The sequence below is a fragment of the Alligator sinensis genome, unplaced genomic scaffold, assembly GCF_000455745.1.
Source record: "Alligator sinensis unplaced genomic scaffold, ASM45574v1 scaffold1272_1, whole genome shotgun sequence".
NCBI lineage: Eukaryota > Metazoa > Chordata > Crocodylia > Alligatoridae > Alligator > Alligator sinensis.
This window is the reverse complement of record NW_005842979.1, coordinates 215051-221375: the sequence shown is the minus strand read 5'-3', so window position 1 is coordinate 221375 and position 6325 is coordinate 215051.

The following is a 6325-nucleotide window of genomic DNA, read 5'->3' as shown; positions in this document are numbered from 1 at the left end:
GACCTCACCAGATCATAGAGTCCGACCCCCTGCCTGGGCAAGAAAGAGTGCTGGGGTCAGATGATATACCCTCTTGCACTTAGTGTATGGTAAAGGTAAGGGTGCTCTGGCCCATTATAGAGTTGTCTAATAAATTATTAGAATTACTATAAAATAGGTATCATTCAAGGTCAGTTTGGGGGTTGCACAAACTATTTGATCCAAATGACACCCAATAAACAAATAATGACTATATAATAAAAACATGGAAATACCTGTTTTTCCTCCCATGCAAAAATGAAATGTATTGGCGTCCTGAGTTAAGAAATAATAAGAAGCCCTCTAGACATACAGTGTGGTTTTCACATAATTGCTATGTTAACCCAAAGGCAAAATGCTCAAACGTGGAAGATTTCTCCTTGCATGAATTGTTTTATAGTCTAAATACTCTTTCCAAAAGGTCCAGCCATGCGGTCCGAGTGTTAATTACTAACGGAGTCTCTCAGTCCCAGAAGCTCAATTAAGAGGGCAATTTTTCATGGTCAGAAGAGACCCTTCATCTCCAAAGAAAGGGTGCGGCATATCTACTTTTTATACACTAGTGAACACATGCACCTCTTGTAAGAAAAAATACTCTCTGGCAGTGCAACCAAATAACTCTGAGTTCTTAGCTAGGTGAAACAGGCAAAAACATTAACACCAGTGGTATGCTCCATTGTGAAGACCCAGATGCTAAATCATATGGGAAGCCATATGTTCGGTGTGATAAATTAGCTCCATTTCCTGAAAGAAATAAACTCTGTCTCATAACAGTACATAAAAGAATCTAATGCATTTTGGAAAACTTTGAAAAACACTCTGCATGAGAACCCAACCTGGCTCTTCTCTTCTCTGGCATTTACCGCTAGTTCTTTATTCTCATTATGATTGATTATTTATTACCATGGTCCTTATTTTAAGATGATCTTGTCCCTTCATTGTGAATGAATGGTTTCCAGTGAGTTGGTGTTGGTGTTTTTCTTTTAAGAACATGAGAATTGCCATTTACTGGGTCAGAGCATAGGTCTGTCTTGCCCTGTATCCTGTGCCACCCTGAGGCAGAGAGCGGATGCTGAAAAGGAGAGTGAGCAAGGTATGACCAGAGCTTTTATTCCCCCTCTTCCTCTCAGCCTCCAGTGTATAAGGTCTAAGAAATTCTGATTCAAAGGCTGCCTCCCTCACTCCCTAAAGTGATTTTTAACTAAAATTAAGAAAAAATGCACTGAAACCAAATCCAAACGTGTGTCTAACATTTGGGTACCTAAAGTTGTCATCCTTTAGTTGACTCTATGCAAGCGGTACCTTATCAGAAAAGACCTGAGAAGCCAAGAGCATCAGCAGGAGGCACGAACCTTGTGTCTTCTTGTACCACGAGCACACACTTAACTATTTTCTCACAAACTGCCAGATCCAAAACTGATGGTGTCCTTGATGCAACGATGGTAGAGAAAATGTATCAGATCCATGGGGGGTGGGCTATCTCTTATATTGGATCAATTGTGGCATTGCAAGAGAGTTTCAACAAGGTTTCAGGTAGAAAATACCCTTCCTCAGGTCTGCAAAAGAAGCAGACACAGCTTGAGCTAAAAACAGAAAGATCAGTGGTCTCTGTGAAAAGTCTGCCTGAGAAGTCAATGTAGACAGAGCATGATACAGAATAAAGTACTTCTGATCAGCTTCCTTCAGCAAACATGGAGCTGTCTGCCAAGTGAAAATGGCTGGGATTAGTCCATTTCTTTTTGCAGCACTGTTTTGTGATTCACCGGTCATTAGTTCTGACAACCCTTTTTTCTTCCCCAACACCAAAGGAATCCAAATTAAAGGCAGAAGCTTTGTTTTCTTGGTGTACACAGTGAGCCGTAGCCTTCAACCACACATTCAATGCACGTGCATCGTGTGGTCAAAAATGAGAAAACAAATGGCCCAGGCCTTTTGGGAGCAAAGCAGACTCTCCTCCCCCACTGGGGATAATTCAAACAGTTTATGTCAGTGAATATTTTGAATAACAAAAGAGGAACATAAAGAGAAATAATACTGTGGCATGCAACAGCAACTTCACTCCAGGGGCCCTATTGCAACTGGTCTCAACCACACTGGACATTTGAAGAAGAGGTTCATCACCCCATTTCAAGGCTTGGTGAGTGCAGGTGGCAGCTGGTGGGTTGGGGGTGCTCAGGGTCAGGCAGCACTGGACACATAATGCAAGCATCCCCATTGTCTCTTTTCATGTGTGTCCACTGCACCAGCCATGATGGGCTTCAAACTGGGAACAATGGGTATAGGCTTCTGTGACAGGACACCTAGCATGCCTGTCACTTTAAGAGGGGAAGAGACTGCAGTGAGGGCTCAGGTGGCAATCAGGGGAGTCACCTGACCTGCAAGGGGTGGGACTTAGGGAGGATCTAAGCCCCGGACCTGAGCTGGGGTAGGGAGTCTTATCCTGGCAGCTGCCAGGAAAGGAGCTTCTGAGCATCTTGTGGAGGGTATGATTCTGACCCACACTAAGCATGATTGGAGATGGGCAGCCTCATGGCTTGAGACCTCAGCCTTAGGGCTGGAGGAACAGAGAGCACGCAGCCTGAGGGCTGGGGAATGTCTGGTGGATTGAGGAAGGGACTAAGGGGAGGTAAGGAGGTCCCAGTTGGCCCAGAAGGGCAAGAGGGGCCAGACAGCCCCAAAGAAAAGCAGAGAGACAGCATGAGCATGACTTATGAGGAAAGATTGAAGCAACTGGGCTTATTTAGTCTACAGAACAGAAGACCGAGGGGGATTGAATAGCAGCCTTCACCTCCCTGCAGGGGGGCTGCAAAGAGGATGAAGCTGGGCTGTTCTCAGTGGGGGCAGATGACAGGACAAGGAGCAATGGGCTCAAGTTGCAGCAAGGGCAGTTTAGGTTAGATATTAGGAAGAGTTTTTTTTCTCATGAGGAGGGTGGTGAAACACTGGAACACACTCCCTAGAGAGGTGGTGCAGTCTCCATCTTTGGAGGTTTAAAGACCCGGCTGGACAAAGCCCTGGCCGGGTTGATGTAGTTGAGGCTGGTCCTGCTTTGAGCAAGGGGTTGGACCAGATGTGACCTCCTGAGGTCCCTTCAACCTCATTTTCTATGATTCTATTATTCCAGGTGGCTGGAGGGCCCAGAGAGAGAGTAAGGGGCCTATAGATCTCACTGGCCTAGAAGTGGGGCCAGGGCTAATGTGTCTCAACTGGCCTAGGAGAAGAGCCAAGGTCTAAAGAGAAGGACCGAAGGCGAGGAGGGATACAGCTGAAGACTGGGGCGGGGAGAGGGCCCATAGCCCAGAGAAGGGCTGTTGTAAGGACAAACAGAGCAAGGAACCTGTGGTCATAGGGATGGTTATGATTTGATTAGTGTGTGATGTCTGAGAGGCCACATAATTAGCCCTTAAGGCCATGAGCATGGAAAGCTGTGTTCAGGAGTATGAGACTAGGCTTGGGGACCTCCCATTTTCTAAAAGATAAATACATCAAGGCATGGCAGGAAAGGGGAAGGGGAGATTGCCCAAAGACAGCAAAGTTGATAAAGGCTGAGGGGGATCCAGGGGCATCACAGACACCCCTGGAGTGGGAACCTGTTACAACTACAAAGGCACCTCCTAAATAATCAGTCCAGCCCCTGCTCTCCCTCTTCCCCCAGGATCACAGACAACTGTACCATATAGTCCCATTCACAAACTGAAAACTTGGGTACTTTAGTTACCAGTGTAATGTGCTGAACAACAGTAAAAAAGCACCAAATGTGAACACATTACTGTAGAGTTTTAGATTGCAGCCTCCTGAGCCATTTATAATGTGGATGTTACAATAGGGTAATTCCACTCTAGGAATCAATGTTCTGCTTTCCTAGGTGAATTTGTCTAGAAAAAACATTCAGTTACTACTTTAAAATGAAGCTGCCTTTGTTGCGATAACAAAGCTCTGTTGGTATTACAGCTGTTATGATGGTTTCTTGGTAGATGGTCAGGGCCAAAACATTGCTTTATTGTGGTTGCTAAGCTGGTTGTGACAATGAGCGTGGTGAATGGTGATAGGTGACAGAACAATGGATGCTGATACAGTCAGCGAGTGTGCTTGAAATGAAATATCACTGAATAGCACTTAAACTGTACATATATATTTTAGGATGATGGCTGCCTTCAGCAAACAGCCTTGAAACACCATTTGTTAACAAAACAATTTCTCATCGTACAGACCACGTGTAGTGTGTACGGGGTATGTAACATTAAGTACACAGTGTATGAGACATAATATGGACCAATCAGAATGATTTGGTAATGAGAAGCTCTATATGCCGGAACAGCAGCAATAATGCATGTCTGTATTATGAATAGCAATAGTCCTTCAAAGCCTTCCCATGTCTTGTTCATGCAGAGTGTATTTGCTTGTAGTAGGAACAATGTGTGCCTGCATGCATGCGTGTAATGAGGTGCATAGATGCAATACCAAGTGAATGCCACACTATGTATAGTGTGCCAATTAATTATGGTCTGCAACATTTAAACCTCTCTGAGGAGTTGTCCCTATGGTTCCCATTTCAAGGAGTGTGTAGAACTGTGTCTGAGGGTTTTAGGGAAAGGCAAAATCAGTCAATAAAGTAGTATTTGCTTCCCCAGGCTGTGCACGGGTTTTCTGGCAGGTGCAGCTTGCAGGTGGATATAGATGTGGAAGGGGTGAGAAATATTTGCATCTTTGCAAGTAGAATGGATTAGAGTTTCTCCTTACGGAGGAATGGCAGAGGCTAAGAACATCCTAAAAAGGGCAGAATGAACCTGAGAAGGTCTTACATTTAAGTGCAGGGAAGTGCCCACCGAACCAGCTAAGCTGGAAATACAGACACTAGATAGACCAGATAGATTATGATAACATGTAGATCCTACTGAAATGGGTTGGGTCTAAGACATTTGTCAGATGATTTTGGTGGTCTCACTAGGAAAATGTCCTGGGGCAGGGCTCTCTGGTGTCTGGAGGATGAGAGACAATTCTATCATGCAGGCAGCTAACAAGTTCAAGTTCAAACCATAATTCTATCGATGTGGGTTTGCAATTAGCTGAAATAGGGGTACACCTTTTACACGTGTAACCCAGGTGTACCAGAGTGTGTCCCCCACCTTTCCAATACAAGGGGATGGCCAGCAGGGCGTATGTGCTAGAGATGGAAACTGCAGCTTGCTCGCAACTTCCCCTTCTCCATTGTCTCTATAGAGGAAGACCAGGACACCATATCTTCACTATATACATGGTTTATTCAGATGCAGAATAAAAGGGGAGGGGATAGAATAAACTGGATGGGTGATAAAGATAAATATTTACATTTAATACATTCAAGTCAATAAATCACAGAACAGGTAATTATAGCAGTCCCCAAGACCCACAAGAGAAACCTCACCCACAGATCCTCAGAGGGTAAGTATATCCCAGCAACTGATGGGTAAGCATTCCCAAAAGGTAAAGCACAATAAACAGTTAATAAACTCTCCAGAATAGAAAATATATCAAGCAATTAATAAACACTCTAAAATATAAGATGCAGCAAGCAATTAATAAACACTCCCAAAATATAAGGCATGGTAATCCCAAATACACCCCCTCCTCAAAGGATTCTCTCTCTAGCCTAGACTCCCTCTGACGGGGCTATCTACAGTGTCCATCCCTGGTGGGAAACCCCTTGCCCAAGAACTCATACTTCCTGGGGAGTAGGGGTCCAGCAAGGGTTCCCAGTGTTTCATCCCCAGCTGTGCAAGCAACGCCTGCAGCGGGTGCTCTGTCTCAGTCCCTACAGCAGGTGCATGACTTGTTCACACACCCGCATGGCTCATCCTTCTCAGTAGGTTGTGGACCTTGTGCGTGCCCAGGGCTGGGGCTCCAGGACAAGCCCACCCTGCTGAGGATCCTGCACTGCCCATGGGTCCTTGCACCCGGTAGCGGGGAATGGGGCCTGAACCGCCCCCTGCTCCCTCCACAGGCCCTCAGCCCAACAGTGACTCACTGTGCAGGGGTGTCTGCACTGGTGCCAGCCTTTTGCCAGAGTTGGAGACCCGAGCCACCTCAAGCATCTCCCAAGGTCCCGATCCCTCTCGGACCCTCCATGCCAGGAGGTACATGGTCCCACTAGAGGGAATGCCTTACTGGACCTGGTATTGGCAATGGGGAATGATATGGTAGGGGACCTACAGATTGGTAGTCACCTGGGGGACAGCGATCACCAAATAATAGAATTCACCATCAGACGTTGAGTGGGTAAGGCAACTAGTAGGGTGAAAGTGCTAGGCTTTAGGAAAGCTGATTTCAA